Raw genomic sequence first — 21217 nt, forward strand, 5'->3', positions numbered from 1 at the left:
CTCTCATTCTAAATTACAATGACTATAGAACCAATTTTCTCAATCTCTCCACACAGGCCAACCCTCTCAACTCCCAACTCAAACTAGTGAACCTCCTCTGTACTCCCTCCAGTGCCAGTACATCCTTGCTAATGTAAGGACATCAAACCTGTACACAGTACTCCAGGTGTGGCCTCACCCCACCCTGTACAGCTGCTGCATAACCATCCCTCTAGCAATGAAGGACAATATTCCCTTCACTGCCATAATTACCTGCTGCACCTGCAAACCGACTTCCTGTGATTCATGTACAAGGACACCCAGCTCCCTCTGCACTGCAGCCTGCTGCATGTTTTCACCATTTCATCATCCAGTTTGCTGTTCGTACGACCAGAATGGATGACCTCACATATCCCAACATTGAACTCCATCTGCCAGACCCTTACCCACTCACATAACCTATCTGTGTCCCTGTGCAGACTGACAGTGGCCTCTGCAGACATTGCTCTACCTCATCTTTGTATCAAATGTGAACTCTGTCGCCATACACTTGGTCCTCAACTCCAAAACATTTGTGTAAATTGCAAACAGTTGTAGTGCCAACACTAATCCCAACACCCATTTATCCCCACTCTTTATTTTTTGTTGGTTAACCGATTCTGTATCAATGATAATACATTACCCATAATGCTGTGCATCTTTACCTTATTCAGCAATCTTTTGTGTGGCAACTTATCAAATACCTTCTGGAAATCCAGGTACACCACATCTACTCAGTCCACCTTGTCCAACGCACTCGTTGTATCCTCAAATAATTCCAGGAAATCAATTAAAGTGACCTGCCTTTCATGAATCCATGCTGTGTTTGCTAAATGAGACAATTTCTACCCAGATATCTCACCACTACTTTTTTGAAAGGTTCAAGCATTTTCTCCAGTACAGAAGTTAAGCTAATGGGTCCTTTTTGAAAAATAGTGGCTCCACATTTGCAGCTTCCAGTCTGTCAAAACCATCCCAGAATCCAACAAAGTTTAGTGAATTTTCATGAGTCTATTTGTTATCCCACCCCCCCAACCACCACCCCACCATCTCCTTTAGTCCCTGGGATGCAATCCATCAGGGCCAGGAGACCCATCGACCTTTAGGATGTTTTCTTTCCCAACATTACCTCTTTACTGGGAATGATTGCTTCTCTGTCCTCATCTGCCATTGCCTCCATAGGCCTGCAACAACGAGAGTACACAGACAGTATGTTCCTGTTAAGGCCAAGGATGGTAGGTGTAGAGAATGCTGTCTGTCGAAAGAAATTGAGGGCCTGGTCAAGAAAATGAAGGAGGAATATGGCAGGTACAGAGAGCTGTGTTTGTGTGAATCCCTAGAGGAGTATAGGGGCAGTAGGAGTATACTCGAGGTAAACCATGAGGGCAAAAAGGGGACATGAGATAGCTTTAGGATATAGGTTTAAGGAGAATCCAAAGTGATTGTACAAATACACTAAGGACAAACGAGTAACCAGACAGAGATTAGGTACCCGCGAAAATCAAGGCTGTCTGTGGAACCGCAGGAGGTGAGAGAGATTCTGTATGAGTGGAGAGGTTTTACAAACAAAATGTGCACATCGGAAAACACAAATTTGAACATCACACTCTCGTGTTTTCAGTAAACGGGGAATTTCCTCAGTGTGGCTGCAGGCATGAGTGCGCGCCGCCATCTTTATTTGGGGCAAGAATTCACTGGACACGTGCGGAGCCGCCAGCTTTGTAGGGGGCAAGGTGCAGCCAGGCGCATGTGCAGCCTTTCTCTGGGACAGAGTCATTGGGCAGGATTTACACAGAGCACATTCAAACTCAGAGAAATGGATGTTTATTTCTGGATTTGTTTCGTCATTCATTTAAATTATTTGGTATCGTAAACGAGTTTGCAGGTCATACAAAATTGGAGATATTGTGGATAATGAAGAAGGTTACCTCAGATTACAATGAGGTATTGGTCAGATGGGGTATAATTTAGTTAAAAAATGTGAGGTGCTGCATTCTGGAAAAGCAAATCAGAGCAGGACTTATACAGTGAATGACAAGGCCCTGGAAATGTTTGTGGACCAAAGAGACCTTGGACTGCAGGTTCATAGTCCTTGCAAGTCAAGGATAGGATGATGAAGAAGGTATTTAGTATATATTTTCCTTTATTGGTTCGAGCATTGAGTATAGGATGTGGGAGGTCATGTTGCTGTACAGGACCTTCATTAGGCCACGTTTGGAATAATATGTGCAGTTCTGGCCTGCCTCCGATCAGAAGGGTGCTGTGAAACTTGAAAGGTTTCAAAAAAGACTCTCAAGGATGTTGTTAGGGTTGGAGGATTTGAGCTACAGGGTGCGGCGTAAAAGGCTGGGGCTGGTTTTCCCTGGAGTGCCATAGGCTGAGTGGTGATGTTATGGAGGGGCATGGATAGAGTAAATGAACAATGTGTTTTCCCTGGAGTGGTGGTGTCCAGAAGTAGAGGACGTTGCTTTAGGGAGAACAGATAAAATTTCAAAGGGGCCTAAAGGACAACTCTTTTATGCAGTGGATGGAATGAGCTGCCAGAGGAAGTGGTGGAGGCTAGTCCAATTAAAACATGTTAAAGGCATCTAAATAGACACATGATATGATTAGGAAGCATTTACAGGGATATGGGCCAAGTGCTGGCAAATGGGAATAGATTAGGTTTGGATCCCTGGTTGGCATGGATGAGTAAGACCGAAGGGTCTGTGTCGGTGCTGTACATCTCGATGACTGTGGGATCATAACAGCTTATTCTGCTCTGCTTCATCTCTGGGCTCCCTCATGACCACTTTGTCAATATCTAGCTTCCTCAGTCTCGAACAATGGGTGTATTTTGGTCTGTTTAGTATTTTAGTATAACTTCTACAGACATTTTTGTAAGTTAGTTTTTCACTGCTGCCCAGCCCCTGACCATGTACTGCTTATTAATTTTGTTTCTGGAAAATCTTTGACAGTCAAGAATTCTTTTTCCAACAAGCAAGTGTATTTTCCCTTCCATTTCTAACTATCAAATTCTGCACCATTTTCATTCCTTGTAATCCATTTTGCACTCCCTGAAACATCAACTGTGTTTCTCCTTCCACAGATACCAGTGATTAATGCCAAAGCCCTGTTGCTTGTGGAGAGGGTGATGTTTGACTTTCTTGTCCAGCTGCAGTTTGTGTAGTGAAGGTGCTCCTACAATGTGGTTGGATAAGAGACATTACAGAGTATTCATTCAGCAACAGAGATGATTTGAAGATAATGTCCAAATCAAGAACAGCTTGTAGGTTAATAATCCTGCTTATAATTTTTTAAAATATTATTGGGAACCTTAGACATAAGGCCAGAGAAGGATGATATTAGGTCATTATTAAGTAATGAATTAACAGGTCATTGGGAGTCTTGAACAGAATGGGTTGTTGAGGTCTCAAAGGGTGTGAGATGCAGCGACCTAGGGATGATCACAACCAGGAATTAAATCAAGAGTGAGAATTTTAAATTGAGGGATGTGGGCCGGATGCTGGCAGGTGAGACTAGATTGGGTTGGGATATCTGGTCGGCATGGACGGGTTGGATTGAAGGTTCTGTTTCCATGCTGTACGTCTCTGTAGCTCTATGTTGTTGATTATGAGCCTTTTTATTGATCAACAAGTTTTGGTACGAGGGAGTACTTGGGCAGCAGAGATTTAGTTTTTCTTGAGATTACAGGGAGATTGAATGTGGGAATCAGGCCAGGAGTGTGTTTGGATAATGAAGTCTGGAGATAACACAAGATGGATGAAAGTGTATGAGCTGAGACATGGGTGGAATCAGCTAGAATTAGTGGCCTTGGAGTGGGACTGGGCTGTCACCCTCACCTCGCCTCTGGGATTCAGTTGATTGTCAGATAGTGAATCAGGGCGGTAACACAATCGGGAGCTGAGTGGTCCTGGTGGAGCCTAAAATGAGTGTCACTCAGCTGGCTGTTGCTGAGCAGCTGCTGCTTGGAGCCCTATTGATGATATCTTCCATCACTTTACTGCTGATCGAGTGTGGACTGAGAGAGGGAAATTGGCTGGGTTGGATTGCCCTGTGTTTTTGTGTTGAACATCCCTGGGCAATGTTCCACATTGTCGGTAGATGCCAGTGTTGGAGCGGTACTTGGGTTGGTGTGTGGCAAGTTCTGGAGCACAAGATATCAGTATTATTGCCAGAATATTGGCAGGGCACGTAGCCTTTGCACGACTTAACCATTTCTTGATGTTATTCAAACTGAATCGAACTGGCTTAAAACTCACATCTGTGATGTTAGAAACCACTGGAGAAGGCTAAGATGGATCATCCCACTTTGCACTTCTGGCTGCAGATTGCTGCAAATGCTGTCATCTTATCTGGTGCATGGGTGTGTGAGGCCCCTCCATCAGTAAGGGTGGGGATATCTGTGATGCTTCCTCCAGTGAGTTGTCTAATTGTCCATCACCGTTCACAACTGGGTGTGGCAGAACTGCAGAGTTCCGATCTGTTCCATCGGATGTAGGATCACTTAGCTCTGTTGCTTGCTGCTGATGCTGTTTGATATGCAGGTAGTTCTGTTTGGTAGCTTCACCAGGTTGGCACTTCATTTTTAAGTCTGCCTGGTGCTGCTCATGGCATGCCCTCCTTTCCTGTCCATTGTGATGGGTGAGAGCGGGATTTACAAACCCATGAGATTGCAGATTGTGCTGGAGTACAGTTCTGCTGCTGTTGATGTCCCACAGTGCCTCATAGATACCCAGTTTGAGATCCTCCATCTCTTCAAATCTGTCCCATTTAGAACGGTGATAGTGTCACTCAACACAATGGCGGTTTTTCTCAACTTTAAGCCAAGACTTTGTCTCCAAAAGGAATGTGTGATGGTCGCTCGTACTGATACTGTCATGGACAGATGGATCTGCAGCTGGTCAACTCATAACAATGAGATCAAGTATGTTTTACACTCTTGTTGGTTCCCTCCCCACCCGCTGCAGATTCAGTTGAGCAGCTATATCCTTTAGGACCTGACCAGCTTAGTCAGTAATTCTATTGCAGACCTAGTCTCGATTGTGGATATAGAAACCCTGTACCCAGAGTAAGTTTGACACCATTTTATTGCCTCAGTGCTTCCTTCAAATGTTGTTCAACATGAAGGAGAAGTGATTCATCCTCCAAGGGTGGATGGGACGTGGTAATCAGCAGGAGCTGTGAGACTTCCTGGTCTCCAGAGTCAACGCTGAGTTCTCCCAGGGCAAATCCTCCCTGTCTGAGCCACCACTGTGCCACCACATCTGCCTGATCTGTCCTGCTGGTGGGACAGGCCTTATCCAGAGATTTCAGGAGAAAGTGAAGACTGCAGATGTTGGAGATCAGAGTCAAGAGTCTGGTGCTGGAAAAGCACAGCAGGTCAGGGTGATGAAGGGCTTAGGCTCGAAATATCGATTCTCCTTCTCCTCGGATGCTGCCTGACCTGTTGTGCTTTTCCATCAGCACAATCTCAATATCTTGGGAAGGGGGTGGTGATGATGGTGTCTGGTCATTGTCTGTAAGGGTTGATTTCATGTGAATGAGTATGTCGGGCTGTTCCTTGATTGGTCTGTGAGACAGCTCTGCACATTCTGGCCCCAAAATCCAGATGTTAGTCTGGAGGACATTGCACCATCGAGAGGGCTGATTCTGTGGTTGTATTAAATGGTGCCTTCTTAGATGCCGAGTGGTCCATCCAGTTTCATTCCTTTGTTGAAACTTTGCAGTAATTAATACAGTGAGTAGCTGGCTGGGCCACTGTCAGATTGGCAGGGTTGTTTTCGCCATTGACAATGGTTCCATGGAGATCAGGAGATTCCTAATTCCAGTTATTTTTTTCTTGAATTCAGACTCCACCATCTGCCAAGATGGGATTCGAACCAGGACTTCAGTCGTTTGTTTTAATATTTTGGATAAAAGTTAAATACATTAGGTTTGTTCACTCACTTTAAATATCACTAACCCTGGTTTTGTTTCTTTGTGAAACACTGTCCATCATCCTGTCTCCTCCATCCTTCTCTCCAACAAGAAGAGTTTGGAGCACATGGAGTTTCTCTGTCACTAAGACTGAGATAATCCGATCTGCTGCTTCCCTCCCTTCCACGAGCCCGCCGAGCCAAACTGCCTCACGTGGTGTTCCTGGTTTTTGTCCTAAATTGACATCTTCCTCGAGTCTCTTGTCAAGCCTTATCAGAGCTCACCTTGACCCTTTACCCTAATCTCACTAAACCATAGACTTTCCAACTCTCTTTCCTCCTCCTCCTCATCAGTCCCCCTCACCGATTCACAGATATTGTTCCTTGTTCTGTCTTTTCTGGTTCTGTCCTTCTCTCCCAAAATCCTGCTCCATCTTCACTCTCCCATTCCTTTCTGAATTCCTTGCATTTGGTGTCCTTGGTCCCTTCTGTATCTCACGTACATACTGCCAGGAGGTGACATTGTGCAAAAGCACCATGTTGGGTTTCACATGTACACTGACGATGCCCAGCTCTCCCTCCCCATTATCCCTCTCCACTACTCCACTGTTACTCAGTTATCAAACTGCTTACCACATTCCCACTACTCGATTAGGTGCAGTTTCCTCCAATGAAACATTGTAGTGGTTAAACCTGTTGCCTGACAAATTCCTTTCCCTTACTGCTGAGCCTCTCCCTCTCACTAGGAACTATGCAGCAGAACTACACTCTTCACAGTATTGCAGTTATATCTGATGCGAAGCTGACATGGATAAGGTGAGCAGTCAGGGACTTTTTCCCAAGTTCGGTGGGTCCAGAACTAGAGAGTACAGGCTTAAGGTGAGAGGGAAAAGATTTAAAAGGGATCTAAGGGGCATCTTGTTCATGTTGAGGGCACTGCAAGTATGGAATGAACTGCCAGAGGAAGGGGTGGAGGCTAGTACAATTGCAGCATTTAAAAGGCATCTGATTAGGTACTTGAAGAGGAAGGATTTAGAGGGATAAGGGTGAACTGCTGGCAAATGGGACTCCATTAATGCTCTCCGTTATTGGTCAGTGCATTGAATACAGAAGCTGGGACGCCATATTGTGGCTGGACTGGACGTTGATTAAGCCACTTCTGGAATTCTGTTTTCAGTTTGAATTACTCTGTTCTGGGAAGGATGTTGTGAAACTTGAAAAGGTTTGGACAAGATTTACAAAAACGTTGTCAGGATTGGAGGATTTGGCCTACAGGGAGAGGCTGAATAGGCTGGGGCTATTTTCTCTGGAGACTCAAAGACTGAGAGGTGACTTCATGGAGATTTATAAAATCACGAGTGGCATTTATAAAATCACGGGGTCCTATTTCCTCAGGTTTAGGTGGGTCCAAAACTAGAGCACCTGGGTTTAAGTTGAGAGGGCAAACATTTAAAAGGGATCTAAATGGCAACATTTTCAAGCTGAGTGTGGTGTGTGTATGGGAGGGGCTACCAGATGAAGTTGTGGAGGCTGATAAAATCACAACATTTAAAAGGCTTCCAATTGGGTACATGAATAGGAAGGGTTTTGATGGATGCAGGCCAATAGCTGGTAAATGGGAATCCATTAGTTTAGGATTCCTCATTGGCACGGACGAATTGGACCGAAGGTCTGTTTCTTTGATCTTAATAAATTAAGATGCATTCCTGTCTTTTGTGGAGATCTAGCTGAAGCACAGATAATTATCCTTGGGGCTAAGAAGGTGAAGCAGTGATTTCGACCTGGTGCAGATTTGGTTCAAAGGTCTTGAATTTGCAGAGAGAGAGAGAGGAATTGTTAACACTGTCACAATTTTTAGGAACTAGTTTCAAGTAATTGGCAAATAATACAAGGTGAAAATGTGAATACTATTTTCCTCAGTAAGTGCTGAGCATCTGGAACAGTCTGAGTGCCACAGATTCAGCAGGTATTCTGAAACAGACTGGGAATTTTACTTTTTAAGGAAAGATTTGGGGGGCGTGGGCACACGGGAGGGGACTTGGGACAGACTTGCAGCATCTCCAGAGGGAGAGAGTACAGCCCCGATGGGCTGAATAGCCCCCAGGCCCTGTGCTCTTTGATACTGTCCCATTCACTGTGAATGATGAAGCTCATCCCAGGGCAGAGAGAGGGATTAGACCTCCACTCTCATCACAATGGGGCCCGGCTGATTGATGGCAGCTCCAGACCAGTGGGAGGAGAGTCTGTGGTTCTGCAGCCAATGGGATTGAATGAGGGGTGTGGCCAGCAAGATGACACCTGTCCATGAGCTGTGCAGGTGCAGTGTCACTGTTTGGGGTTGGGAGAGACAGCAGAGACTGGGACAGAGGCTGTTGGACCTGAATTACAAACTCCTTGTAAATTAAAACCAAAAGAACTGCGGAAGATGTAAATCAGAAACAACAACCAGGAGGTTCTGGAAAAACTTAGCAGGTCTGGCAGCATCTGTGATGAGAAATCAGAGTTAATGTTTAAGATCCGGTGTCCCTTCCACAGAACAGATGTAACTGAGGAAAAAAAGAGTCAGTTTATGTGCAGAAGTTAGTGTGGGGGAAGATAAAAGGAGTAAAGGATAGGTGGGGATAGAGTGAGAAGAACAGTTGGATAAAGGAGTGGATAACGTTCTGGCTGGGGGGAGGGTGATTAGCTGTTAATGGAGACTGTTAGTGGCTAACCATAGGTAGTGTGTAATGGCAGGCTGTGAGAACAAGACCTGGTGTGTGGAGTAGGGGGCTATGACATGAGGTTGTTAACTTATGGTTAGCCACTAACTATCTCCAGTATAAGCTGTTCCCCACCTATATCACTCCACGATTGGAGCTGCCGAGGACATAAACCTTTGGAATATCCTCCCTAACTCCCTCTCTCCACTTTAAAAATGTATCTAAAAATCGTTCTCTTTAATCAACGTTTCTATCATTCGTGAAGCATTTGAGGAGATTTGTCAATGTGAAAGGCTCCATACAATGCAGGTAGTTGTTGTTATTGTCTGACATCAGGAGAAACAGGGATGAGCCCTCTCTCTCTCTCTCTCTGAGACCTGATGAACAGCAAAATCAGGAAGCACTGAGCATGCTCCAGCCCACAATGGGCCTCGAATTATTGATGGCAGCGCAGGACCAATAAGAGTGGGGGAATGGGGGCTAGAGGTGCTAGTTGGTCCTTCAACCAATCGGAGTGAATGAGGGGCGGGACAATACTCAACCACGTGATAAACTTCACTGACAGCACAGTGTTGTTGTGACCAAGGCATTGGAAATGTGTGAAGGTGAAGGGCAGGGGAAAGGAAAGACATATTGACCAGGAAGAGAAGGAAATTTTCACGGTATGGAATGAGAGGTTTTACAGAATTTAGTGCACATTGTAAAACACAAATTTGAAAATCCCAAATTCTGCACCATTTTCCCTCCCTATAATGCGCTTTTCCACTCCCTGAAATATCAACTGTGTGTTTCTCCCTCCACAGATACCAGTGATCAGTGCCAAAGCCCCATTGCCTGTGGAGAAGGTGATGTTTGACTTCCTGTACAGCTGCAGTTCGTGTGGTGAAGGTGTTCCCACAATGTGGTTGAGTAAGAGCTGTTATAGATTATTCACTCAGCGACAGTGAAGAGTTGACAATGTATGTGCAAATCACCAACAGTTTGGTTTTTTTTTAATCATGTTTATAATTCTACAGAAATACTATTGAGAACTTCTGACATAAGGCCACAGATGGGGATATTAGGTCAGGTGATCAAAAGGATTGCCAAATAAGCAGGTTTTCAGGAATACCTTAAAGGAGGAAAGCAGGTCTGAGAGGGTTAGGGTGGGAATTCCAGACCGTGTTGCCTTGGCAACAGTAGAAACGGCCAGAAAGGTGAAGCAATGAATTAACATATCGTTGGGAGTCTGAAAGAAAATGAGTTGTCGGGGTCTCACATGTTGTGTGCTGCAGGGAGACAGGGATGTTCACAACCAGGAATTACATCAAGGGTGAGAATTTTAAATTGTTGCTTGTTAATAGGAGCCTTTTGATGGATCAACAAGTTTTGGTACAAGTGAGTACTTGGGCAGTAGGGTTTTAGATACTCTTGAGATTACATGTAAGTTGAATGTGGGAGGCTGGCCAGGAGTGTGTTTGGATAATGAAGTCTGGAGATAACACAGGGATGGACGAGTATTTCAGTAAATGAGCTGAGACTAGGGTGGAGTTGGGTGATGTCACTGATGTAGAAATAGTGCTTTTGGAGTTGGGCTGCTCCTCATCACTCCCCCTCCCCAATTCACAGATATTGTTCCTTGTTCTACCTGTCTGTCTTTTCTGGTTATGTCCTTCTCTCCCATTCTGCTACAAACTAATATTTGACCCCACCGTTGTTGGAATAACCTACTCCATCCCGACTCTCCCTTTCCTTTCTGACTTCCTTGTATTTGGTGTCCCTTAAGGATCTCTCCTCGGTCCCTCCTGTTTCTCACCTACACACTGCCAGGAAGTGATATCGTCCAAAAGCACCATGTTATATTTCACATGTACACCGACAATGCCCAGCTCTCCCTCCCCATCATCCCTCTCCATTACTCAGTTATCAAACTGCTCATCACGCTCCCACTACGCGATTGGCTGCAATTTCCTGCAACGGAACTTTGGAATGGTTAAACCCATTGCCTTCAGTTGCTATTACAAATTACTTTTCCTGACTGCTGAGCCCCTCCCTCACCCTGGGAACTACCTGAGGCAGAACCACACTCTTGACAATATTGCTCTCATATCTGAAGGTCAGATATGGGCGGCATGGTGGCACAGTGGTTAGCACTGCTGCCTCACAGCGCCAGAGGCCCGGGTTCATTTCCCGCCTCAGGCGACTAACTGTGTGGAGTTTGCACGTCCTCCCCGTGTCTGCGTGGGTTTCCTCCGGGTGCTCCGGTTTCCTCCCACAGTCCAAAGATGTGCACGTCAGGTGAATTGGCCATGCTAAATTGCCCGTAGTGTTAGGTAAGGGGTAAATATAGGGGTATGGGTGGGTTGCGCTTTGGAGGGGCGGTGTGGACTTGTTGGGCCGAAGGGTCTGTTTCCACACTGTAAGTAATCTAATCTAATCAAGGAGACTTTCTGATCAGACATCGACACAATCACAAACACCAGGAATTCCAATCTCTTAAAATGTTGCTTGTCTCCACCTCACCCCAGCTCCATTGCTACTCAAACCCCTGACCCCTGTCGGTGTTGCATTAAACTTGGCGAGTCCAAAACAGAACCCGTGATTCCGTGACTGACCCAGAATCTGGTTCCAGACTCCCTCATGTTGGGAAACATCCTCTCAGTATTTACCCTGTCAAACTCCTTAAGAATCCTACATGTTACAATGAGATCCCCTCTCATTCTTCCCAAATCCAGTGAGTAGAGTCCCAACTTCTTCAGCCTTTTCTTAAAAGATAATCCCTGCAAACCAGGGTTCATCCCAGTCAATCTTCTGTGAAATGCCTCTGATGGAATGATGTATTTCCTTAAATAAAGGGACCAAAACTTCTGTCATTACTCCAGATGTGGTCTGACTCACACTTTATAAAGTTCCTCTCAGGTATATACTCCAAACAAGTCCCTTTAAACTTGCACAGATATTGTTGGAAATGCTCAGTAGGTCATGCAGCATCTGTGAAGAAAAATCAGTTAAAGTTTCGGGTCTGGTCACCCTTCCTCAGATACGTTAACTCTAATTTATTTTCACAGATGCTGCTCGACTTGAATTAGATTAGATTAGATTACTTACAGTGTGGAAGTCCACACCGCCCCGCCGAAGCATAACCCACCCACACCCCTACATCTACATCTACATCTACCCCTTACCTAACACTACGGGCAATTTAGCATGGCCAATTCACCTGACCTGCACATCTTTGGACTGTGGGAGGAAACCGGAGCACCCGGAGGAAACCCACGCAGACACGGGGAGAACGGGCAAACTCCACACAGTCAGTCGCCTGAGGCGAGAATTGAACCCGGGTCTCCGGCGCTGTGAGGCAGCAGTGCTAACCACTGTGCCACCGTGCCGCCCTCTAACTTGTTGAGCTTTTCCAGAAACTTCTGTTTCTCTTCCTAGTTTACAGCATCTTCATATCGGTTGGGTTTTCATATCCTTTAAACTTGCCATCTCTCTTCTAGAATTTGTCATTTCCACCTCGGGGGAAAAAAGAATCCCATTTGTTTGGTCTCCCCTACCCCGGGAAAAAAGAAACCATGACTCGTCACCCTATCATTGTTCCTCGTAATTTTATAAAGTTTGATAAAGCCACCTAAAGTGTCCAGTGCTGCAGGGAAATAGCCTCCGCCTATTCAGCCACTCCCTATGGTTCAAATGTTCCAATACTGGCAACACCCTGGAAAAACTTTTCTGAACTCTTGCAAGTTTCCCAACATCTTTCCTATAGCAGGGAGACTGGAATTGAAAGCAGTCTGGGGATTTCAAAAGTGTCCAAGCCAATAAACCGTGCAACCGAAACATGATCTCCCAACTCCTATACTCAATGCACTGCCCAATAACAGCTAGCATTCCGCACACCACCTTCACCGACCTGTCTACCTTCAACCACACTTTCAAGGAACTATCAACCCACACTGCACGGTCTGTCTGTCTGTCAACACTTCCAAGGAACTTGTCATTAAGAGGTTGAGTCCTATTCTGGTAACATCTTTCTGAAATCAGGGAGACCACAATTGAATGTAATATTCTAAAACTGGCCTCCCCAATGCCCTACTCAGCCACAACGTGACCTCCTAATCCCTATACTCAGTGACAGAATCCCTACAGTGTGGAAGCAGGCCTTTCGGCCCATGAGACCATCCCAACCATCGGAACAGCATTTCACCCTAACTCTGTAACCTACCATTACCCAAAGCTAATCCAGCTAACCTGCATGTCTTTGGATTTGTGGGAGGAAATTAAGAGCACCCAGAGGAAGCCCACGCAGACACACAGGGAGAATGTGTAAACACCACACAGACAGTGGAATCGAACCAGAGTCCATTTATTGATCAGCACATTCCATTCAGTGTTAGTGTCCCAAATGCCACATTCAGCACCTGATCTCCCTGAAACTCTACTTTCCAAGAACTATGCAGTTGTTCTGAGCCCTTCAGAGGGAATTAAGGTGAGGAGGAGAAAACTGGAACAGAATTGAGTTTTAGATCTATAAAATAACTCTCCATCATCCCCCTCTGTTCCCGCTGTCTCCCCCCGCTCTGTCTGCTTCCCCCCTCCCGTCTCCCCCCACTCTGTCTGTCCCCCCTCCCCTCTGTCAGCCTGTTGTTCCCCAACCTCCCCTCTGTCAGCCTGTCCCCATTCGCCTGTCTCCCCCCACTCCCCACCCCATCGGCCTGTCCCCACTACACCCCCCCCCCTCCTGTCGGCCTGTTCCCCTCCCCCCTCTGTCGGACTGTTCCCCCCCCCCCCAGTCTCTTCCCCACCACCTTTGTTGGTCGTCTGCCCCACCCCCCCTACCCCGGTCTGTTCCCCCTTTCTGTCAGTCGCACCTCCCCCCTCTGTTCCCCTCCTCTCTTTCCCCACCCATTTCGGTCCTACCCCTCTCTATCCACCCACCCCCTATCTGCCTACCCTCCCTCCCAGTCCCCTAGTTCTGTACTCCCCCACTGCAGGGCAAATATCTTGTCTATTTACCCTATCCATGCCCAGTCTGATTTTAAAAATCTCTTTCAGGTCACCATTCAGCCTCTGACGCTCCAGGGAAAACAGCCTATCCAACCCTGGCAACATGCTATAATTCTTTTCTGATCTCTTTAAAGTTTAAGAACATCCATCTGATAGGAAGGAGAACAGAATTCTATGGAATATTGATTCAGCAACTTTTGCAATGTCCTGTACAGCCGCACTATGACCTCCCAACCCCTATACTCAATGCTCTGACCAGGAAAGACGAGCAGACCAACTGTGGCCTTCACTATCCTATCTACTTGCTACTCTACTGTCAAGGAACTATGAACCTGCACTCCCCAGGAACTTACTATTAACTGTCTAAGTCCTGCTAAAGTTTGGTTTTCCAAAATGCAGCAGCTTGCATTTTTCTAAAGTGAACTCCTCAGCCCATTCACCCATCTGATCCAGATCCTCTTGTACTCTGAGGTAATCTTTTTCACTGTCCACTACACCTCCCATTTTGGTGTCATCAGCAAACTTACTGACAATACCTCTTATATTAACATGCAAATCATGGATATAAATGGCGAAAAGTAGTGGATCCAGCACCGATCCTTGTGAGACTCCACTGGTCACAGGCCTCCAGCCTGAAAAGCACCCTCTGCTTTCTACCTTCGAGCCAGTCCTGTACTCCATGCGATCTAACCTTGCTGACCAGTCTCCCATGAGGAACCTTGTCAAACACGTTACTGATGTCCATGTAGATCATGTCCATGCTCTGACCTCAGCAATCCTCTTTGTTACTACTTCAAAAAAACTGAGTCAAATTCATGAGATATGATTTCCCATGCACAAAGCTGTTATTAGTATCCAGGATTTAACTCTGTACATTGGGGTTTGCGTTGCCCAGTTATAGGTGTTAATATTCTGGATGAAGTTCAAGCACACCAGCATTTTGTCAGTGAGTCTGTATTGAGTCTTGTTAATGTCACCAACACAGGTGAGTTCCTTTTGAAAGGCAGTCCCTGTATCCCTTGCCCACCAGGAAATAGTGTAAGTGTCCTTACCTCTGGACGAGGAGGATCAGGCTCAGAGTTGAGTAACAGCATCTTTGAAGAGGCTGATTAGTAAACCTGCCCAAGCCACCAGGCCATACTGTCTCCCAGCTGTCCCTGCCTGAGCCTCCAAACAGAACCTTCCTGTAGTTTCTCTCCTGTCAAACTCTCCCATTACTCAGTTTGTCCAGGGTCCCCTCCTGCTGCTGCACTGATCCTGTCCCTCACTGACCTGTCCATCCCCCAGTGTTCTCCACATTCATTCACTATTCACAATCCCATTGTCCCTGTCCTCCAGCCCCGCCCCTCCCGTCGATAGAGACGGCTCCGTGCTTCGCATTGCTGCCTCGCAGCACCAGGTACCCGGGTTCGATTCCAGCCACGGGCAACTGTCTGTGTGGAGTTTGCACATTCTCCCCGTGTCTGACGGGTTTCCTCCGGGTGCTCTGGTTTCCTCCCACAGTCCAAAGATGTGCAGGGCAGGTGAATTGGCCATTCTAAATTGCCAATGTATTAGTTACATTAGTTAGGGGGAATAGGTCTGTGTAAGTTACTGTTTGGAGGGTCAGTACGGACTTGTTTGGCCGAAGGGCCTGTTTCCATACTGTAGGGATCCTGATATATTGGGCAGCAACTGCTGTCAATCACCCGGACTCCTGTATGATCGGGAGCACGTGCTGTAGGAGGGGAGACCAGTGCACGGGCGCAGTGCTGACCAATTGTGGGACTATGTGCATTATAGGTCCGTGCCTGGGAAGGAGGCTGTGGGTGTGAGGGATTAATCTATCATTAGCAGCTTCATCCCTCTGGGAGCAGGACCCAGAGGAATGGCCCTTCTCTTGCTACCCTGACATGTGATCAGACTATCAGTGGGGCAGCGTTTTTCAGAAAGTTATAAGAACTGTTTTGTGAAGATTCAGGGTTGTTATGGAAAGGGACAAGGATGGGCCTGCAATTAGAATTCTAATTTGGCTCATTTTAGTAAGATGGGTCTTGGCCAGAGTGTGCAGGAAGCAGTGTATGCAGGATGGTTCTCATCAGGAGCAAGGAAACTGAGTTCGAAGAGAGAGTGTGTGAGAACTGGGTGTGGAGGAAAGGAGTGGGGGGATTGGTTTGGATTTCAGTTCACAGAAGAGAGAAATTGTGAGACTGAGGTTTAACGCTTTGGTGGAACAAGGAAACTACAGTTTAATACTGCAATTGTCTTATGAATTTCCATCCTGTATTAACAGTGGTAATTTGTGTGCTCTGTTGTATGGTACTGAAAGGGTAGATTTGCGGATGAGAAATTCAAATTGAACTTCATGTTCAGATGTGACAGCTACTTGATCCGTGCCGATCTGAATATCATTGGCCTTTTCATCTGGAAGGAAAGGTGTGTATTCTGTCCGTGGGCGAATATTTCAAATCTCAGTGTGACTGGAAAAAAATACCGAGACACAGCCAAGTCCATGTCAGCATGGTGAGTGTGGAGAGAGATTTCATTTGCTTTTGCAAGTCTGGAAAATCATGGCACATTTCCCAGGAACAATTAAGCCACAACTTTGCTTTGTAGAAGGACAAGTCTTTAATTAACCATACAACCAGAAAGACACAAGGATACCTGCACCATGGGGAACACTATGAAAACGGGATTGTTGTAAAGGAGTTCATTCTCGATCATGGATTGTAATCCATTGGCATTGTCCCATCGGTTCCAGCCCCGCGGGGAAACACTGGAAATATGAGGAATGTAATGGAGGTTTCAGTTATTAAACTGTAAAAAGTGCAGAACAATTTACAAGGATGTTGCCAGGGCTCAGGGGTCTGAGTTATAGGGAGAGGTTGGACAAGTGAGGATTTTATGTTTAGAGCAGAGGAAACTGAGGGGGTTCTTTTCTAGAAGTGTATAAGATCATGAGAGGCATGGATAAGGTGAATGCACTCAGTCTTTTTCCCAGGAACTCGAGGATTGGACGGCTTGATTGGATCAGTTTAAGGTTAGAGGAGAAAGAATAAAAGGGAAGCTGAGGGGCAACTGTTTTACACAGAGGGTGGTATGTATATGGAAGGAGCTGCCAGTGGAAGTGGTTCAGGCAGGAACACTCACAACAGGTAAAAGACATTTGGACAAATACATGGATCGGAAGGGGTCAGAAGCAAATGGGCCAAGTGCAGGGAAATGGGGTTAGCGTGGATGGACATTCTGGTCGGCATGGGCCAGTTTGGGCCAAAAGGCCTGTCTCTGCTGTCAGACTCTATGACTCTAAGTGCATTTGCTATTTCTCCTACTAACTCTGTTGGTATCCTGGGATGTATTCTATCAGGGCAATGAGACTTGTGTACCTTTATCTCCATTAACTTGCCCAGCTCTAACTCTTTCACGATAATGGTTATTATCTTGGTCCTCACCTTCCTTAGTCTCCTTATCAATTACTGCCATACTCTTCGTATCCTCCACTGTGAAGACTGACTGCTGTGTGCTCATATTCCTGAACCCTGCAGGATAGGAATAAATCGGCACTGAACTCTGAGAGGTCTTCTTTGAGTCTTTATTGATGAGACATGGCAGTTACATGGATAGTGTACATTCAAAACACCTCCAGGAAGCATCAGGTAACTCCCCGCCTGTCCAATGTGCCGCTCCCACTCTTATACCTTTATGGTTTGGAACTTTGAATATAGACTGTCTCTCAGTATTATCTCCATGGCAACGCTAGTTAGAAAGTCTAATTCAGTTCAGCACTTTGTAGTTAAACCACGCACCCCTCCTCCCACGGCCCTGTGACTCCCTCAAGTATCTGACAGGCGCGTCATTTCAGTGGGGTATCTATCAGGATTCTGATATGGAGGAGCCGGTGCTGGGGTGGACAAAGTTAAAAACCACACATCACCAGGTTATAGTCCAACAGGATTATTTGGAAGTACAAGATTTTGGAGTGTGCTGTGATTTTTTAACTTGCTCAGGATTATCTCTATGGTAACAGTTAAGTGCTTCAACAATCAGAGGCCATATGTTCCCCAAACAATATGTTCCCCTCTAGCAGTATAAACTGTTATTCCAGCCCTGGGGATAGCTATTAATCAGTTTTCTCCCCCAATCCCATCTCGCTTTCTGTTGATCTTTAAAGTTTTTCTAATCTCCTTGGTCTTCGCCAATTTGTATGCATTCTATTTCAGTTTGATAGACTCCCTTATTTCCTGAGCCACCCACGGCAGATTATTCCTTTTCCTACAGTCCTTCCTTTTCCCTGATATATACTTTTGCTGAGCACTTCAAAAAATTTCTTTGATATTCCCGCACTGTCTGTCAACTTTCCCACCAAAAAGTCTTTGTTTCAAGTCTACATTAGCCAACTCCTGCCTCATGCTATTGTAGTCTCCTTTTGTTTAAGCACTGGATCTTTGGATTGGATTTAATCTTCCAACTTTCCATCTTTGTTCTAAGGTCAACCAGACTTATCAGAATTCTTTTATCAGATTACGAGGGGAGACGATGTTTCCTGGGTGTTTTGGTTTTCATTGTCAGTGACCTTGGCTTTGTAATAAACTACAGGATCGATATTTACAACAGCATACTCTGGACACTGCGAATGTACGACGCAATCTAAAACCATAAATCACTGTCTCCCCTCAGTTTAAAATTGCAAAATCATTATCTCCTTCACGCTTCCTCACGATCTAAGATTGGAAAGCTAATCCACCTGACTATCTGTCATTTTCCAAGAATCTCCTTTGGTGAAGGTGGTGATTTTTGGATTCAGCTTTCCAGTTATTACCGCCTCTCCAAGGACACCCTGCTTTATCCTCAATCATAGAATAGCCTTTAACCTCAATCATAGAATAGAATCCCAACAGTGTGGCAGGAGAGGTGTGGCCCATCAAACCCCACCAACCATCCAAAGAGTATCCCACCTGGAGCACCCCATCCTTGTAACACTGCATTTCCCATGGCTGATCCACTGAGTCTGCACAATCATGGAGACTGTGGACAAGTCCACACCAACCCGCCGAAGCGCAACCTACCCATACCCCTACATTTACCCCTTACCTAACACTACGGGCACACACAGAAACACAAAAGGCAGCATGTGTACCTGAGTTGAATGAATCTGGACTTAGGAAAATGTGACAACAATCATAACTAGTTAGAATTACAGAATCCCTTAGGTGCACAAAGAGACTATTCGGTCCGTCGAGTCTGCAATGACCTGCTGTCCCACCCTACCTCCATAACCCCACGTTTAGCATGGCTAACCCAACACACCTTACCTCCACACTACAGGCCATGTTAGCACGGCCAATCCATCAAACTGGCATATCTGTGGGAGGGTCCCATATTATGTCTAAGTGCTCAGGATTGTGGATGAAGGCTCACAAATACTTGAGTCTGACGCAAATCATACATTTTTTTTTAAAATAAAATCTGGGGGAAATTGCAGCCAGACAAATTTCCAATTATCTCATGAAGAGAATTCAAAACTCGTGCCCGTGACCCAGGGTGCGCAGTGAAGTCACAGAGATCTGGGAACCATCAGAAATGTAACAGGTTGTGAGCAAGGTGGGGGTGAGACAAGGACAAAAAGACAGTCTGTCACACGGGGGAAGGCAGGAGAGATTAAATTGCAGAAATGGTAGTCCCTCAAGGCCATGGGGAATGGAGTTAGGGCTGGGAAAGAAACCAGGAAACAAGGTCAAAGAAATACATTGAAAAAACAGATTATAACAACATAGAGGGCAGAGTACACAGTCTGAAATTGTTGCTCTCATTGGTGAGTACAGAACACTGTAAAGCCTGGGTCATTCTATTCAGCCAACACATGCAGGATAGGCCAAGTGGCCTCGATCTGTGCTGTAACTTTCTGATAAATTTATTCTGACATTTGGAATTCAGGTTGGATGATGTTCATAAATTCTCAAATTGGACTGGACTTTAATATTCTGGAGAAATGTTAAATCAATCACAATGATCCCATTCTGCAGACTTTAGTCCGCAGCCCTGCATGTTCCAGCATCTCAGTTACATCCATGTCCTTTTATTCTAATGTGATGCTGGTTACTGCCTCTGCCACCCCATCAATGAGTTCCTGCTCCCCACCATCTCCGAGTGAAATGAATTCTCCCCTCCCCTTCTTTCTGGGAATTAGTTTCAATCTAAAACCTCCAGTTTCTGACCTCTCAGTTAATGAATAGCTCCTTTCTATCCACTCGATCTGGATTCCTCAGCATTTTATCACTTCAATTAAATCTCAGCTCATCCTCCTTGGAAATCATCCACAGCCTATCCAACCTTTCTTCAGAGCAGAAATTTCCCAATTGTAGAAACATTCTGATCAATCTCCTCTGTATCCTCTCTGGTGTGATCACATCAACCCTGGAATAAAGGGATCAGAAATGTGTGCAGTACTTTAACCGCAGTCAAACGAGTGTTCCTGACATTTCCCATGTCACCTCTGTGTTCTTGTGGTTGTCACTCACACAAGAAGTGCCCTGGTTTTCCCACATGGAACTGGATGTGCACTCCATGGGGCTGGGATTCCCTACCATGTGTTTATTTGTTAACTAATCCTAAATTAACTTCAGATTAAAACAAGATTATCAGCTACCCACCAATCAACTTCTTCCATTATACTCAAGTCACCTTACTTTTTAAAATCTCTTTAAAATTATTACTATCTAAACACAACAGGCTTTAAGTTGCTGATCAAGTATTCAGATGTCTCCACTGTTACAGTCACTTGAAGATTATCTTTACATTCAGCTATATTTGGTGAATTGAACACTGATTGTAAATATATGAACATCAAACGGACTTGAGTTTTATGATAATTAATCCAGTCTGACATTCTTGTTGGTTAATATCTTGAAGAGAACTGTCCTCAGAACTCCAGCTGTGCTCTGACTTCATTCACAACTGGATGTGGCCGGACTGCAGATCTTAGATCTGTTCTGTTGTTTCCTGGATTGCTTCACTCTGTCTATCACTTGCTGCTTATGCTGTTAGGCATACAAGTAGTCCTCTTTGGGAACTTCATCAGGTTAACACCTCATTTTTAGGTATTCATGCTGATGTTACTGACATGCCCTCCTGAATTCTCTCAGTTGAATGAGGATTGATACTCTGGTTTGATGGTAAGAGGTAAGTTGGGGGATATGCTTGGCCGTGATTCTGTAAGTTTTGTTGGAGTACAATTCGACTGCTGCTGTTGGAAGGAAAGAGCTAAACTCTTACACTGTTGGCCCCATATACTACATGCAGTTTCATGAACACTGATACGCCAAGACATGAAATATGCGCAACACTGTACAATGATGCAGGATCACAACTGCAGTAAGGGGAGTTTAAGATCCAACTTGACATAGGAGTAGGGAAAGAAGCAGCTGATCAGATTGTCTCACTCATAATCATAAAGAGACTCTGAGATTATTGTACTGTTGGAGGTGAGGGCGGAGGAGATTGGGGAGAAGGAGAGTTCTTCTGCAAAAACTGAGAGTTGTGAGATAGAATTGATTGCCATGCATTTAACAGAAAGCTAATCGAAACTGGTTTTATCCCCAAAAGATAACAAGACTGATG

At 45.3% G+C, this 21217-nt stretch overlaps 1 long non-coding RNA gene across 1 annotated transcript in view; it reads left to right on the forward strand.

Annotated features, from left to right (window-relative positions):
* LOC140487745 (uncharacterized) overlaps positions 1-21217 on the forward strand; it is a 55602-nt gene that overhangs the window by 12663 nt on the left and 21722 nt on the right. The window contains exon 4 of the long non-coding RNA XR_011962923.1: positions 9442-9547. This is a non-coding gene — a long non-coding RNA (uncharacterized lncRNA). The remainder of the gene's footprint in view (positions 1-9441; positions 9548-21217) is intronic.

This window comes from Chiloscyllium punctatum, chromosome 17 (genome assembly GCF_047496795.1).
Source record: "Chiloscyllium punctatum isolate Juve2018m chromosome 17, sChiPun1.3, whole genome shotgun sequence".
NCBI lineage: Eukaryota > Metazoa > Chordata > Chondrichthyes > Orectolobiformes > Hemiscylliidae > Chiloscyllium > Chiloscyllium punctatum.